Consider the following 19,129-nt stretch of genomic DNA (forward strand, 5'->3'; position numbering starts at 1 on the left):
GTGTAAGGTTATGTAATCGCATTGGGAAACTCCTTAGGATCGTTTAGCCTTCTGCTGTGTTATCTAGTTTTAGATAACTCCAAACTATCTTAATGTTGTAACTTTTCATTAACACTCTATATTATTATTTTTAAAAAATATATATATTTACACTCTATTGAGTGTTTTTAACTTAAACCCTTAGGGGTTTCCTGGCAGGGCATTACATCATCCTTCTTGAGTCCGCGTAGCCTGCTATCACATGACTGAGTATAATGACACACCAAAAAAATATTTGCATCTCACGTAGTTGCACCTGCATTACCACATATCTCATTTCATACATACATATAGATATCACAATTGCATCACATCCTGCACACAACACATATTAGAACATTTTAAATTCTCATCATGTAAATAGTCATTTGCATTATCATATTCATTTCCATATCATACATTCACATTGGCATAGCATATTAAAAATATAAAAGAACAAAAATATTGCATTTAATTATGTACATATTTGCATCCATATCATAAGCATCATATAAAGAACATACATCACATAGGTACACATGCATATAGCTGCCACAAAGATGAATCATCTCATATATATAATCATAAGTGTCATGATACAATGATGTCAAAAAATCATATGGCTACAATCACCCGAAGGTGTCTACATCATCATACAAAATGGTACAAAACTGATACATAGGGAGCCCTCTACAGCTATGATGAACTCCCTCCCTTGGAGCCACCTAGCCTCGATGGAATCTGAGCCCCTGAAGGACCCGCCCCAGGATCATCCCCTCTATCCCCTTTATCTGGTGGTGGTGGAGGACCCATAACCCCACCACTAGATGCCTGTCTCCTCCGGCTCCCTCACGTAGCTGTCACTATCCGCGATGGTCTATGCAAGCTCCTCGCTTGCTGATCAGCTAGCACTGCACCATAATAGAGATCTCGCCAATAACTGATCTCCTCCCCTACCCGCAAGACGTAAGCATATCCGGCCCCTGTATCCTCTCCACCCTCCCTCCGCGGTGCAACCCTCCTCTCTCCAACTGCTCCCCTCCTCCTCCATTAGCCTCTGCCACCATCATCTCCATCATCATCTCCATATCCACCACCATCTCCATCTAATAGCTCTCCTGGATCCATCAGACTTGGGAAGGGATGCTCGGCCCAGCATGCTGTGTACTCGGCATCCATGCCGGCATCCTCAATCTCTGGCCACATGTCCCAGGGAAGGGGCATCATCTCTACCAGCTGCGTAACAGCCTAATCATATGATAGTAGGGGTCCAAACTATGCCTGATCTCTCACAGTCCGTGCATACATGCCTAAGCCCTGTAGCATCCGCTAAATCCTGCCGAATTACGTGCCAACCTTGTCTACTAGCTGCCTCTCCAGCACATAGGGCGTCCGCCCAATAAGGTACCTGCTTCAGAAGGTGTAGGGCAGCTCTACCGCATCATCCTCCCACTGCTCACATCCCAGGTATGGCCTCCATATGACCACATCAATGTCATCAATCACCCACCGCCAATGCTCCAACCTACCAATCTGTGGCTGTGACATGATCATGTCGTATAAGTGAACAAAACTGCATCCGTGACCTCGGCCTCTGAAGTGTATCGGTCTCGTCACTGGCAGATGCTCATAGGCCCACACCTGCAACAATGTCACCCCACAGTCCAATCCCACTGATCTATGGTATACAAATTGATGCAGCTCATAGTAGAGGTGTGTCAGCACACATGATCCCCAAGCATATCTGGTGTGCTGTGTCACCAGTGTCTCTAGTACACCTCCCCAGCCTACAACCAACCCCCATGTCGCCCTATCCGGACACAGGAACCCACTGATCGCTCCTCCTATCACTGCTGGTAGTGCTAATCTTGTCACTATCATAGTATCCCAAGCCATGTGTCCAGCCCTCATCTCCAGGCCTGGGTCCTGGAACACTCGTCTCAGTGCCTCCCTGTCTCCATCTCGATCATATGGGATCAGCTCCCCATCGATTGATATCCTCAAAATCCTATATACATCCTCAAGGGTGACTGTCATCTCCCCCATTGGCAAATGAAACGTACATGTCTCGGAGTGCCATCTTTCCGCCAATGCAGTCAACAATCCCATGTTTGCCCGAAACTCAGGCACATACAACACCTGTCTCAATCCCATAGCCTCGATCATATCTCGCTCCTCAGCTGTCGGCTCAGGTCGCAACCTCTGAGTAAATGGGAATCTCGCTCGTGACTCCAACATAGGCAAATACTCCTGCAGTCAAGCAAATCAATCATGTCAGTTATAGTGGCATTCACTGTTCATCACAAAGTGTTGCTTCTATCCTAGTGACACTCACTGTTCATCACAAAGTGTTGCTTCTATCCTAGTGGTACTACCTGTTCATCACAAAGTACTACGTGTGTGACACTCACTGTTCATCACAAAGTGTTGCTCACATTTGCACTCCCTGTTCATCACAAAGTGTTGCTCATATTTTAGTACTCCATGTTCATCACAAAGTACTCTATCTTGGTACTCACTATTCATCACAAAGTGCCTTGATCTATCCTAGTCTTCCCTAGAGGACCTACTTGAGTGTTTCCTCTCAGCAGCTTATCCAATCGATAGCGTATATTCATCACAAAATTGCTGATTTGACCTAGAAGACACAAATTCACATTTTTTTTGACACAAACGCGCTTTCCTGACATAAACGCGCCTGAAAAACACAAACGCGCCTGAAAAACATAGACATGCCTATGCTCTACACAAATGCGCCTGAAAAACATAGACGTGCCTTCTTGGCACAGATGCGCCTACACATCACAAACGCGGCCGCATTTGGCACAGACGCGGTTTCCATCACAGACGCGCCTTGCACAAACATAGATGCGCCTCGCAAGCATAGACGCGCCTGGCACCAACGCAGACGCGCCTGGACATTTTTGGACATTTTTTTGGACCCTATTCTAAGCGCATTTATTGCCCTATCTACCATGCATTAATGACAACAATAAATGCATCAAAGTACGAGGAGGTTTGGTGGTACTTACCGGCTCTCCTACCTCTGCTGGCCTTTGGAATCGGTGAACGCGGTCGAATCTGTGAACGAAGGCCATCACTGCTGACTGCTGCTGCTCTATTTTTGCTCTGCACTCTTCTCTCGTGGATGTGTAGATGACAATGAGGATGTATTTTCCCCCATGGTCTATTTTATAGACTACCCTAGCCCTAGCCCTCGTCTCCTGAGTCAGTCTTCATTATCCCGTGCCTCTGTCACTTTATCCGGTTTATCCATTCTGGCCTTTCTTTCTTATCAAGAGATTGTCTGCAATCTTTTCAGACATTTTCATCCAATCTCTCGAGGACGCATATCATTCCCATCTTGGGGCAACTCTGTATCAGTTCATATTATCTTCTTTGAAACAACGTGACAAGCCGCATTATCTCAAAGAGGGGCAAAATGTAGACACCTAAAATTGTCATGTCTAATTAAATAAATATTTTATTTATTTAATTACTTTAGCTTAATTCTTCTATTAATTAAATAAATCTTTATTTATTTAATTAATTCATTTATCCTCTTCTAACCTTATTTCTCATTTAGATAAATACATTTATTTATTTAAATTATCCCTTTTCCTAAATTAAATAAATATCTTATTTATTTAACTATCCCACTTCTTCTATTAATTAAATAAATCTTTATTTATTTAATTAATTCATTAACCTTTTCTACCCATGACACATGCCATTCATCTCTTAATTCCTACACTACCTACCCCTTTCATTATTTTATTATTTCTTTTACCTACCCTCTAATCATAGCCGACCTCCTTTTACACCTCTCAATCTTATCCCTCCATTTCATATAGTGTCTTCTATATAAAGAGATGCTTCTTTCATTATCAAACCCTAACTAATGAATCATCTTAAGGACTTGACTACACTACGATCCTACTTGCAACCACATTCTGTTCTTTGTTGAGCTCTTGTGCACATAAAATCTGAGAGCAAATATATCAAACAATATCAATGGAGATAGGAAGAATGGAGATCAAAACCCTATTGGATTTGACATGGCAACCTGATTATCTGACTAGTTTGAAGACCTGTTATATTTTTTTTGCTCAATTCGATTTGATGATTTTTCAAGTTTTTGACCATTTTTTATAATGTTTTTGCAAACACAAAAGATAGAATGGTTTAAAAAACAAAAAGCACAAGCAAGCACGAATCCTATGGTAGGCTGAGACCATAAATGTTGAATCTCACATGGGGTTTCCCTCGAGGCTACGCTATTCAGAGTGGATATTAGGTTCTTAACCCCACTGGATCCACCCTCGACACTCACTTCTCCAAGATATCCAAGCACTAGTTTCCATGAAAACTCCCCATGGAAAACTTTATATCTCTACTAAGAACCATATGTGTGTGAGTCGCTTCAGAGGTTCGACCTCCTGCACCGACAACTATAAGGATTTTGGTAGCTAGATACAAATGGTTTTTAGTAAGGGCTTCTAGTCATGTGGACATACATGCAGCCTTTTACACTCTGTAAATACAGAAGGTTCCCAGCCTATAAAGGTTACACTCCATAGGGTCTATGGGGAAACATAGTGTCGGTATGAAGTAATCAACACATATTGTCTATGACATTCATCACATAAATGATTTATTTAGAGTGGATCGGAAGGACTCAGTATTAGCCTGTTTCCACTTGGGTCGCTCCCCTCTCTGTGGCCCCCTTAAGGTAGCTTGGGAAGGTAGGACCTCTAAAGGTTACACATAAAAGAAAGTAGGTCTGGTTTTTTGATCACTGTATAAGGGTGAGAGCATACTTGCCTACTCCTTCAACAAACACCAAACACAAAGGTTTATTTTAAGCCTTCTAAGAATCTATGTGCAACTACTTTAAGGAAAACACTCAAACGCAAGTTGCATGTTGTTGATTATCCTCCTAGTTAAGCTAGATGAACAAGATATAATGTTTTACTTAAAAAACCCTGAATTTAGCTAAGTGCAGAAATGCATGAAATTTGCTCAAAATGAACCCTGCATGAAGATAGGTCAATAATTTTTCAAAAATTTAGTCTTGGGCAGATGAACCTGCCAAAGTATGTTAGCTGACAAATTATGAAAATTTACCTTTGCAAATTATATGTTTGAAAAAGCATATGTTTGACAGGCCAGAGCATATTTTAGACAGGGTAAAGCATATATTCAGCAGGGTAGAGCATATGTTCGACAGGGCATAGCATATGCCTTAATGAATAATAAAAATGCTAACTTGAAAGAAAAAGAACTAACCTATACCACAAAAGCGCTAACCTACGTTACAAAAGCGCTAAACTGCATTTACGAAAACTCTAAGTTGCGTTACAAAAGCGCTAACCTGTGTTTACAAAACCATTAACCTACGTTATAAAAGTGCTAACCTGTGTTACAAAAGCATTAACCTGCATTTACAAAAGCGTTAACCTATTAGATGAATGCACTGTCAAACATCACACAAGTGTGAAACTAGATTATAAATGCGTTAAATTGATTTTTTGGAGAATTAGACATGATATTAGAAGGATATGTTTGAGGCCTCATCCCCATGGTGGGTGCCAAAAATGTTGTTGTTAAAGTTGAATTCCAAAGAAATGTCCTGAAATTTGTTAGTCCATCATAAAATATAAAAAAGGAAAGCTACAGAAAACTTAACTTCAACCAATGAAGTAACATTAAATTAATGAAATAAACAAGATTATACCTTCCATTATTTACAACTCATTGTGTTCTAACTCCACTATTCCTAGTTGCAAATAATTTGCTTTCAGACAAGTACTGGTAGCTTCCAAGATGGCATATGAAGAATGGATTGATACTTAACTAATACTATGATATGCATGTGCAAATGATTTAAGCTAACATGATATTAAGTTATGCTAAGAATTCTAAAATTTCTAATTGCTTCAAACTTAAACTCACAGATGCAAGATGAAAACTTCTAGAATGACTATATGATTAGCTATTAGTTTCAAAATGTCTTAGGAGACCTCCTTTTATAGATTTTTGAGTGCATGAGCTTAGGTGGCAGAGATCAATGGTCATGATTGAATCCTGCAAATTGGATGGCTATGAGCAAGAAGTTGAAGGTTGAGAGAAAGGGGAAGGAGAAGACAAGTGTTACTCATCTCACCTTGATTGAGTTGAAGACTTGAGAGAATATAGGATAGTTGGAGAAGATGTAGGAATGAGAGGACAAGTGGACTCAATTCCTCCTAAGATATAGGGATGTTGGAGATAATATAGAAGAAGTTTAGGAAATATGTGTACATACACAATATTTCATTTATTTTGGAAGTTGGAGATAAGTGGCTAATAAATGATTTTATTTTATTTTGTATTGTTGAATTAATTTAGCCACATGATGGATGAGTTGGAAAAGAAGAAGTGATGTGGAGAATGAAAGGTGAGTTGGAAAAGGGAGTAAATAATTAAGAAATTATTTAATTAATGAGATTATAGGATAGTAGATAGAGGAATAATTAAATATTAGATATTTAATTAATTGATTAGAAGAAAAGTATATAACGAATTAATTAATTAAATATTTTAATTAAATTAATTAACAGAAGGACATGAAATGAATTAGATAAATTAATCTTTTCAAATTAACTATTTAATAGAAGAATAATTATTAAATAAATATAAAATATTTATTTATTTTCTCATAGCCAATTTTATGTGTATACAATATTCATTTTAAATAAGTCATTTCATAACCTCTTCATATTACAACTTCTTATTTATCCTCTTTCACCTTCATCAATTGCATCCACTTAATGCATGTGGGAAAAACATTTGCACCAAACTTTTATCCCATATTTATCTTGCAATTTTGGATCCAACTTGAGGACACATATAAATTCCTTGCTCCCTCACATTTCTAAGCTCAAGATTTTAGCTAAATTTTTCATTCTAGTTTACACTTGCATTCTAGTTTACTTTCACATTTTGATTATTTTCTCTTCAATCATCTCCATTCTCCATAGCCTCTTGCGCATTGTGTTTCTGAGAGTACTTATCATTAAACACAAGATCTTGGTAGATAAGAGGGCAATGGAGTCAAAAATCCATTGAATGCATGTGTGTTATATATTTATTTCATTTTGCATGTGTGTTTCTTTGGTAGGTACTCCATTCTTGTGATGTTGGATCAAATCAAAATCTCTGATTTAGATCTCCATTTCTTTCATCTATAGTGAGGGTTGAATTGGATACTAAAAAGATGTAAAGTGAATGTTATATCTAGGGCTAAAGATAAAAAATTTGACATAAATGAATATGAATAGGTAGTGGAAAATTTGAAATGAAGTTTTAAGTACATATTTGAGATGTGGAAGATGAGTATAATTTGTGATTGGAATTTGAGCTTGAAAAAGTGGGTCAATAGAGCTTTGAATGACCCTGTCCCCAGAATGTTGAATGTAGATGAATTCTATCATTATAGAAACAAAATGCTACTCAGAGTCTGCCCTGAAATCTTTGTGAGAACATTGTCAATCAAAGTGGTGTGGAACAACCCTATCCTCTACTCTTTGTGCCTGCAAAAGATGGATCTGATTGTCTCCATTACTCTAACTAATTCTATATTTATAGCTCCTGAACCTATCACTTGCACACAAAGAAGAGAAAAGTTGTTGTGGATAGGGGTTTTCCTAACTCAAACCCTAGTTTGGAATTAAACCTATAATTGAAACTAAAATTGAAATGTAAATCCTTACTTTTGAGGGCAGAGGCTAGATTTGAATTAAAATTCTTGTAACTGACATGTTATACCTTGATGAGTCTTGTTGTGAAGTATTCTTGCAAGGATTGATTTTATCATGTAGGATATAGGATATCCTCATGAAATCTTGATCATGGATGTCATCTTGAATGCTTCAATCTAAATTCTTGACCTCTCCTTCAATGTATTAAAAATGCTTGATTTCCTTCTCACCTGAATTTGAAATGTAGATCGAAATTTCCTTGATGAGATATGTAAGGTGGATGTTCAAACGAGGGGGTAAGGCTTTCTTTTATACCCACTACATAAAACATATTTGAAGTTTTGAACAAGTTCACATGGGAAGGGAATTCTTGCCCACATTTTATGAATATTGATGATACCAAAATTGAGCCCCATTTGTCTAGACAAGGGTTCCCATAGTGCCATTTTCCTAGGACAATGGAACCTAGGGTACCTTTGTCCAACCAATCAAGGTTGCACAAAGGTCCATAAACTAGGTGCTAGGTTAATTTTGAGAATTTAAGGCAGCATGAGCAAAATAAAACAATTTTAAAAGTATTAAATACCAAAATGCCAAAGTGAGGATGAAAAATGTATAAGGATACAACTTACGATGCTACATTTAGTCCCCACTTTAAGGGGAGTATGAGCCTACACTCTTACTCTCAGTAAAGTACAAAATAACATTGAAAAAAATTCATCGAGATATTAAAGAGGCAAGACACACCAATCCCCTAGGGACTTAGGATCTTATCAATCTAATATCAAGACAAAAGGAGAAATACATGAAGAGAAGAGAGAGAATGACTATGATGGCCTAGTAAGGCTTATGCTTACTATGAGTCACATTGAGAGAAAATTTTAAATCAAAAAATTGGTGCAAAATATTACAAAGAAAAAGGCTCAATTCGCAAAGTAATATGAATGTTGAGTTGACATGTCGTGATGTGGTATCAAAGTGTACAAACCAAAATTTGTGGTGTGTGCACAAATTGTAACAAATAATGGAGTGTATGCCCCCATGTTAAAGAGATTGTGTGTGCCTTACCAAGTGAAAATTCTTTAAGGTAGCTTACATGCATCCAAAAGACAAGCATGTTGCCACAATGATATGCTCCCAAGAAAGGACAAATCAAGAGTAATGAAGCACATGCCAACAAGAGAAAACATAACGAATCCACTAATTGGGGTCAATATGCACTTCTGGTAAAACATGTATATCAAGTATGATTGCATTGAATTGACCTCATCCCCCAAAGGTAGTGGAACCAAAAGAACAATGGAAGAAGAGCGCACAAGATGAATGACAAAAAATTCTTTTTGGGTCAACATGGTAGAGATAAAAAAGAGAGATCTCAATGCTTTGCATCATCCCCAAGTAGACACTCCAAAGACATATTTACAACAGTAACACATGTATGACATATAGAAGAATTGAGATACAAATAGATGAATGTCACAAATTTTTTAGCCTACTTGTTACCTTGCACCAATGAAGAAACAAGGTTAATTGTTGAGGCTTCTAATTCCAATTAACATTTTATGCTAGTCTAATAGCTTTCCTAACTTGTGGATAGCTATCCTATTTGAGTAACCCATCATGGACTAGAAGCTACATTTAATTGTCAACCTAGGGACGTGTACTTGAAATGCAGGGACATGTACTTGAAATGCATCGGCACTATATGTGCACTATTGAATTATATAAGTTATTTTATCCATGTGTATATGAAAAAAATTAAAATCAATAAACAAAACTGAAAACATAACAGTGCTAAAAATAAATTTAATTGTATAGCAATGGTTGTAGGAAACTGTGCAATAATACAACAGTTTGTTGTGTATTTTGCTACTATAACTATCAAATCTATAAACTACCTAAGTGTCCCTTGCTTATATAATTTACACTCTTGGACAAGTGCTCAAAATTCATACATGAGTAAATTTCTCCATTAAAAATTCAGTTTGTTTCTTTTATTAAAATTGTTGCTACTATAGATATGTTGTTGCACAATGATGACTCTCTAATCCTAGTTACCATCTAATACTCTTTACTTGATTACAAAATCAAATATATAAGTCGATGACTCTTTAACAACCATCTTATATGTTTCCCTTAATTCATTTAAATAAGGAAGAGGATTATTCTTCTAAGTGACAACAAAATACTAACTTAAAGTTAGAGTCCTATTACAACTTATCTTCTAACTGATTGGCAAAAGAGTTTGTTTAAACTCTTTTATTACAAATCTGATTTTTTGGAGATTTGTTGGTGTTCATGAATAGATAACAATTCATATCCAACTTATTTTAAATTTAAAACTGGAATTGCAATAAATGAAATAGGTTTGACTAAGTCTACTCGCTTTCCTATCACCACACTAGTTTTGTCTCAGTCAACTTCTAGTGAATGACACTCCTTTATTGTTGTGAATCAGCTCAAATGATTTAATGGATATTTATATCTCTTTTCAAGGTTTCCAAAAACAATTTAGCATCTTAATTTCATTGAGAGATGAGGGAGATATGCTTGTTTTAATGAAACTGGGTTTTAAGGTTTTTTTTAGATAATTGTAAGTTAAATTGACATGATTGATTAAGATGAACTTCCTCCCTTAAGCTAGGCAAAGGTTGAAAAAATGGGATCAAGTCAACATTTGGTGTCCTAGGGGAGGAAAGGGTTCGGGAATAAATCCAATAAGCCTTGCATTATCTCTTCATTGGCATTCTCTCGCATTAAGATTTATCTTAGTTTGACTCAAAACTGATGATGGTTGGGGATCAATCAACATAGACTTCTTTGCTTCCCTTATGGGGGAAGAACAAAAGAAACCTCACCAAGTTGATAGATGTAGGGAGTTGGGAATTTTTCTCTATATATATGGGAGGAATAGGAGTAGGAAGGAGTCTAAGACTAAAATTTGAGAAGCAGAAATATCCATGGGTGAAGGATCCCTAGGTTTACTCAAGGTCTCTATCCTTTCATGTTTGATTTTTTGATAAGATAGGAAAATGATATCTTCTCGAGGTTTCAAAGGTCCAGGCTTCTGAGGCCAAAATAAATCTAAGGTGAGGTTTCCAAGTCTTTCTAAGGGCTTATAAAGACTATGATTTATCATGAAAATACACCCATCTTGAGGGAACTTCAAATATTTATGGATGGTAGAAGGGATATCATTCATGGAATGGAGCCAAGGATGCCCTAGTTTCACACAAAATTGGTTGGAGGTGTTAGCACTCTCAAAATTAAAATTAAAATTTTGGTGCTCAAGGTGTAAACTAGAATTATTCTCATTGATTCATCCTTGGAGGAGCTTCGTTTCTTAACTTTGTTTTGTTTCTAAAGTGCATTTGAACAACCATTTGGTGGGCATGTTGTATTTGATCAGTGACCCCCTGTTCTAGTCACCCATGACTTAAGTTCTTTTCTCATGGGTTCCTTATCATTTGAAAATTGGCCGCAAGTTTCTAGTATTTATTCTTAGTCGGTAACTTTAGGATTTGATTTGTCCTAAAGTACTTGGTCCCACTCATTAGACATCCTATGAGGATGATTTGTGTACATCTGCTACAAATCTATTTTAAAATTGGGCCATATCTTCAAAGTTCTCAACACACACTGAAGTGGTTTGCATATCTTGTTGAGGTTCTGAGTCATAATCTGATGTGGTTGTTTGATTGAGTATTGCAAGGTAACTTGGGACTTGGTGAAATGAAGAGGAACATCTTGCTGAGTTTTGAGTTATGTTTATTGGCCACGGGGTTTCCAGCTAGCAGCTCGGGTACTTGGCAGGTTGTTCGAAAGCTATGGCTGAGTGTCGAGTTAATAAGGTGGAACAAGGGAGTTAGTGTACTTGGGAACTCAATGAAGTCACTCATGTATCCGAGTGAGTCCCAAGTTGTTCTAGATGTGGCATTTAGGTGGTGATCAAAATGATAGCTTGGTGCTCGATGAAATATTCCTTGGTATCTTGTCGAGTTTCGAGTGAGCTTTCTAAGACCGAGTCAAGGTTGGAATTCTTAACAATGGTAGAGGAACAAACAATGTTCTTAGATGCCACTCTAAGAGGAGTCAACACTATCATAGATGCTAAGAGAGCAAGAAAAGATGCATTCACACAAACAGGTAAAAGAGGTACACAAATTTTCATAAACTAAAACTAGGTAAGGCAACAATTTTTTATTAATGTAGAGACAAGGTGATTTTATAGTTACAGAAATCATAGATTACTGTAAGAGAAAAAGGAGGAGAAGATCCTAAGAACAGGCTACAAAATTGACTTTATAGTTTAGGAATAACTAAAATGGTTACAATCAAGAAACCCTAACCCTAACCAGGGTTAGGCTACAAAAATCTGAGAGGAGAGAAGAAGATCATATCGAGGATGATCTGATGGTGTGTTGAATCTAGCCTCTGAAGGCATCCTCTGCCATTGTTAATAATTCCAACCTTGACCTGGTCTTAGAAGGCTAGGCTTAGATAGAAATTTGTGTATCTTTTGGGAAGTTTTATTGATGTTCTATGTAATTATAGGTGGGGGTAGATCAACTTTCAGTCTAGGTGCAAGCCTTATTTCCCTTATTTTATGCAACGCTTCTCTCTGACCCTTTTCCTTGTCAGAACATAGATTAGTTTTATCAGTGTTGGGTCATTCCAACACCTGCACTCAGATTGAATAGGAAGTCAACCTTCTCCGAAGATTCAACCTCATATTTATCAAGGTCCCACACTTGATATATTGATTCAATGTTTCACAAGGTTGATGATCAAGGTTTCTTGGGACATCAAGGGTGCAAAATTTTGTGACAACAGTATTCTTGTAGAATTTTAAGTGGTTGTCACTCGAGCACTCGATGGAATGTTTGAAGGGCCCTTGTTGAGTCTTGAGTTCCATTGTGCCCCATTGAAATGTCCAAGAGACTATGGTTAAACACTAATGTGTCACAAGAAGAGAATATAGCTTTCCAGCTTGGAACTTGTGGACAGAGTTGTATCTCAATTGGCTAGTTGAGCGAGAAAGAATATCTTACACAAAATCTTGACAATTGATGACATGATAGAACCATTAACCATGTCGTCAAAATAGCAAGAGTTTCCTAGTGAATTTGTAAAAGTCCAAGAATGCTAATGCAAGAGATCTCATAGCTATCGAGTCATGTATAGATGTAAAAAATGAAGGCCATCTTTTGAGAGGGAAAACAAATTTTTCACACATTTCTAAAAGTAGAAACCACAAAGAGGACCAATTTGCACAGATCAATGCAATGTATGGAATAAATTCAAGCATGTAAACCTAACAATTAGTTGCCACCAAGTTTCATGGTTCAAATAATATGGTTGATTAATTATTTATTTTAAACAAAGTGGTCATATTATATATGAGTTGTATTGCAGAGCCGTGAGAGAGATATATCTACGACGATTGACAATTTTGTTGAACAGAGTTATTTCTCTACTTGTAATAGTTACAAAATGAAGTGCATAGAAAGTGTAGCTAAATTATGGCACAAGGAAAGATGGCTAAGGAATATTATGTCACAAAAGATTTGCAAAATTCTTGAAGAAAAGTAGACTGATGTCTTACCTTGTAGCCAAAGGGGTATTGAAATTGCCAAGGGTGACCAAAGGGATTTTAAAAGGCTTGAACACAGCTATAGGCTTTGCTTGTGGCTTGAAAATAATTCCAAGGTCTCTTCTGACCATTAAATCCCTTTCCAATAAGTGGAATGCAGAGAGAAAGTTGGGCGAAGACACAGGAGATGTAGGTTTGGAGCCACACATTCCCACTTGATAAAAACTCTCAAAGTTCTCCTCTACTAGGAAAACACAATGAGAATATTTCATCCTAGTTTTCTCTGCATCAATAACCACCAGTGTGCGATGGTTAAATGTCTTACAAGGTGGTTAGTTTTCATTGAAGCACTTTGACCTTGGCACCAAATCTTTCATGTATCTCTTCAAACTAACTTGGTAGTTTCGCTAGAAGACAAGACTGAGGCAACTATTTTTATTGGGATGTTATTCTCTTGTAAATGGGATAGTAGTGGAAATTTTTTGGATAGATGTAGATGGTCAGTAGATTGTCACATTCCTTGCAATTATAAAAGGAATTCCAAGGTTGTTAATAAGGGTTATAAAATTTTCATCTCTGGGGCAAGTAGAAGTAGGGGCATTGTTTAATTCTGGGTACAAGGTCTTATTTTGTGATGAAGGAATGTATAATCTTTCAATAGTTTTCAATTAGTAATGAACATAATGTTGAATGTTATAAAAATTGTCTCCATTCCTATTCTCAAAACTCATATGAATTATAGTACTAAAGATATTTTTATTTATCTTGGCAATATTTTGTCAATATGTGACTATGTATATGGGTTTTCTTCAAGGAAGGAATTAAATTATGTTTGTAGGTTACAGTGAACTCAAGAAATTTGTAATGGATTAACAAGAATAGTTTGTGAAATTAATGAGATGAGTTGTATTAATGTTAGGAATTAATGCTTGAAGGACTCACTAATTAGAGTTAATTTACAGTTTGGGTGTACATTCGTGATTTAGCATTTGACTTTGTTCCCTAGAATATGCACTAGTTTGCCAAGGCCGATTGGAATTTTTTTTAGAAACACACCAAAGTGATTAAGTTTCCATGTTTTATCTTGTTATTTTTTTCTTTTCTAATTTACTTATAGAGTTGCATTCCAATAATAGTGATAGGTTGTAGAAGGTAAATTTGAGCATGTACACCTAGTATCCTCTCATATTTTGGAGAGATGATTTTTTTATTTATCTTTGTAAAACTCAAAACCTATGGGATTAAGGTTGAATATGAGATTATTTGTAGAATCCCTACACGACTGAAAAATCATCCACCATTTGTGAGCCTTTATGTCAAAACAATCTTATGGGTATATCAAGAACATATGCCTAAAATTAGGAATACCCTCCCGAGTTTGGTAGAACTCAAAGTGAAGAAGGCTTGCATAGCCTTGTTGTGTTGTGGTGTCTCTAGTCTACTGATAGTGATGATATGTGTTATGGGTTTTCAATTCCATGATCTAGTTCGTATTTCTCCTTAGGACTGAGGCTAGCAATAAAAATGGTCAACATGATGTAGGGTTAATAACAAAGGTAACACCTAAGCACTTAGTGCCAACATCAACGGAAAGAGTGATGGAATCTATAATGGGAAAAATAAAGCCATCATGTGCACCTTAATCATAACATCAAATTTTTCATAAGTATCTTTATTAAATTATTGAGTATAAAAGTGTTCTTCAGTAATTACATTCATCATACATATTGGATCAATGAGAACTCCTCATGAGAGCTTTCCTTTAATCTTTGTAGTAATGTATAATGATCCATCAGGTGCATCAATAGTTTCTCTTGAGTCAAAGGTAATGTGTGGTTCAGGTTTAGGCTTGGATTTCTCAATAAGGCTCACAACATTAGTGACCTCTACACACATCTCTTTAGGAGCTATTTTAGTAGGAGTTTTAGGCTCTATAAAATTGGTAGAATGAAAAGGAAGAGGATTGGTGGAGATTTGTAAATTTTGATTAGGAGGTGCCACATATTTATTTCCTTTATCATTCACACTTCCACCATTATTGTATTGGAATCAATAAGGTTTTGGATCACATTCTTTAACCTATAACACTTCCTAGTATCATGGTCAGATTGCTAATGGTGGAAATAGGCTTTAGGATCAAAGGAAGTAGGTAAAGGCTTTTATGCATATGATAGGAGGAAGCTTCATCACATTAAAATTCCTTTTCCATCAAGGACAAAGGTCAAAACAAAACTAAACAACATTGCACACCACTGCTCCCCTTGAGAGCAGCCACAACATTGATTCGGAAAAACAAATAGGCATGAAAGCTCCCCCTAGAAGGATGCATCCTCATAATGCATCTAACTAGAAGGAGGAGCAATAACCCCAATCTTCTCATAAAGAAACTCAAATGAATCCTTCTCCAATGCCTTAGCGAAAATATCTTCAACCTATTTTTTTGTAGAAATGTATTTCAAGAAAACTTCCTTCTCAGCCACTTTCTCCCTTAATTAATGATATCTAATTGAAATATGCTTTGTCCTTGAATGCATAACATAATTCTTCAAACTTCTTATTGCACTTGTGTTGTGACACAAAATAGGAATTGCTTCATCATATGTTACCTTGATATCCTTAAGATTCTATCTCATCCATATTACCTGAGCTCAACAAGATGTTGATTCAATAGAATCTACTTTAGCAATAGATAAGGAAATTGAATCTTGTTTCTTACTAAACCAAGAAACCAATATGTCTCCTAAGAAGAATGCACCACCATTAGTACTCTTCTGATCATTAATACTTTTGGCCCAATCTACATCAGTATAGGCTTTCAACATGAAATCTCCACCTTCCTTGTACCAAAGTCCAAAGTCCACTATTCCTTTCAAGTATATGAAAATTCTTTTCACTTCTTGCTCATGTGTCACCTTATAATTCACCTGATATCTAGCTACCAGATAAACATCATGCATGATATCTAGTCTAGGCACAGTCAAATACAATAATCCTCCAATCATTTACTTGTACTTCTTTTGTTCAACTTTCAAAGACTCGTCATCTTTGATAAACTTACACCCATCAGTAAAAGAGTAGTAAATAGTGCAATCATTAAAACCAAACTTCTTCAGCATTTCCTTCACATACTTGCTTTGATAAATAAATATTACATCTTATGATTAAATAACTTGCAACCCAAGAAAGAAAGACAACTCACCAATCACTGACATCTCAAATTGATTCTACATATCCTTAGCAAATTATTTACATAGATCATCATTTCCTTCAAATATAATATCATCAATATAAACTATAACAATCAAAAACTTCTCTCCATCAATATTGAAATAAATATTACTATCTATTGTACTTTCCTAAAATTTTGTTGAATAAAATACCTATCCAACCTTGCATATCAGGGTCTATGTGTCTATTTAAGTCCATACAAATCTTTCTTCAATCTACACACTATATCTAGATCTTCAGTCAATATAAATCCATTTGTTTTCTCAATGTAAACTTCTTCTTCTAGATATTCAAAAATGTTGTTTTGACACCCATTCGATAAACCTTAAAGTTCTTGTAAGAAGAAAATGCAAGAAACATGCGTATAGCTTCCATTCTTGCTACAAAATAAAAAGTTTCTTTAAAGTCTATAACTTCTACTTGAGAATATTCTTTACATAACAATCTTGCTTTATTCCTTGTCACTTGTCCTTTGTCATTCAACTTATTTTGGAATACCCACTTAGTTCCAATTACTTTCTTGTCCACCGGTCTAGGTACCAGCTCCCAAGTCTAGTTCTTTTGAATCTGAATTAGTTTTCCTTCCATTGCCTTTACCCAAATTTCATCTTTTCTTTCTTTTTCATAAGTCTTCGGCTCAATCAAAATTTGTGGCATGGTGCAAGGCTCAAATGTAGGAAACATAGTCTGCAAATATGCCATATGATGAGAAGCCCCTGAATCTAGAAGCCATCTCCTTGAATCATGACCTATAGTAGAACAAAGAGCTTATCCTTTTGTTTTCCCCAAAGAGTGATTCTTCCCACTTGTTGCTGCCATAAATGCTTGTCCTTTCCCCTTTGATTGTGAGGAAGTGGAAGGTGATGAATCCTCCTTCTTGTAGGCATTAGGCAAATTGATGTTGTTTTTTTTAGGATATATAAGAGCTCATCAATCTTCTTATAATGGAAATGACGCTCCTCATGACCAACCTTTTTACAATAGGCACAAGTTGATCTTTCCTTCTTTGGTGAATTGTCCTTCTTGGAAGAGGATGAATCTCCTTGTTGTGGAGAAGGTGGTATTTTGTCCTTAGGCTTTGATTGCCCTTTCCTTGATTTCCTTTGTTCCCTTGAGTTGCCACATATGCTTGAGACTTAGAAGTCTTAAGAATTCCCATGCTTATCAACTTAGTTTGTTCCATCATCAACATGTCAGTGAAAGCATCAAATGTAGGCATTATGTAGCTTGAACCCATTGTCATCTATGGGTTTGGAAACTAGAAACAAATGTTACATATTCTTGTGGAAGCTTGCCTATCAAATTGAAGATCAATTGAGTATCATTCTTATCAATGCCACAATCCTTGAGTTGTACCCGCAACCCTTTTGCCTTAGTGACATAATTTTGTATTGTATCAAAGTTCTTGGGATGTAATATTGTGAGATCACTATCAATTTGATATCCCCTAATCTCATCAACTTGACCATACAAGTCTTGAAACTTTTTCCAAGCATCCTTAATTGTAGTACATTTCTCAATATGAAAGATGAGATCTTTTGATACATACTTTCTTAAGGTACCAATTGTCATGATGTTCTTAGTGATCCAATCCAAGTGACCATTGGGATCAGCCTTAGGATCAACATGAGTAACAATAGTTCCATCAATGTAATGAGTTAACCCTTTTTCCATTAGTTTACTCCATGCATCAATTTTCCAAGTAGCATAATTTTGTGGAGTTAAAAGAGGAAACTTAGGAGAACCCATAGTAGAGGAATGAAAGAAAAACAACACTGATTTGCCTAATGCCTACAAGAAGGAGGATTTTGGCACCCCCCCCCCCAAATTCACTCAATCAAAGTACCCTCCCCCAAAATGATGATTTTGACACTTTATATGTAGTGTGTGTACAATAGGCCACTTGCAAACAATGGAAAAGTGGACTTATAATTTTTTTGCAACTTTCCCCAATAGGCTTAAACCTACAACGCAAAAGACCAAAAGTGTAGATCTATGCAATACAAGTGCCAAATTGGCCAAAAAGACTATATGTTGAAAGTACAATTTCCACTAAAATTTTCTACAAAGTGATAGAAGATTATGAAAGTAGATGAGAAATCATGCACTTTCAAAAAAAATGGCACCTAAAAAGGAGTTCGTATGAGCCCAAACGGAGTCCTGAAAGTTGAAAAAATGGGGATTAGATAAGTACAGTCACCAAAAACTAATTTTTTTGAACCCAGATCATAAAATAACACCACCATGTGAAAGTGCATGAAAACTTAGCCCATTTCAAAAATAATTGCACTAAAAAAGGAGCCAAAATGAGCAAGATATGGCCTTCCAAAGTTGAACAAAAAAACTGAAAAGCTCAATGAGAGGGGGTCAAAAAAAATTCAAAAAATGATGACACAGGCCGATGTCATCATTTCATTAGCATACAATTGATGGCCCTATGACTATCACAAAACTGTTGTTCCCCTTGCGGCTTGTCCATATTGTATGGATTGATGATGTGGCGTACTGGAGAGGTAGTTAACATGGCAAAAGTATATCCGATGACGTG

Source organism: Cryptomeria japonica, chromosome 5 (assembly GCF_030272615.1).
Source record: "Cryptomeria japonica chromosome 5, Sugi_1.0, whole genome shotgun sequence".
Lineage (NCBI taxonomy): Eukaryota > Viridiplantae > Streptophyta > Pinopsida > Cupressales > Cupressaceae > Cryptomeria > Cryptomeria japonica.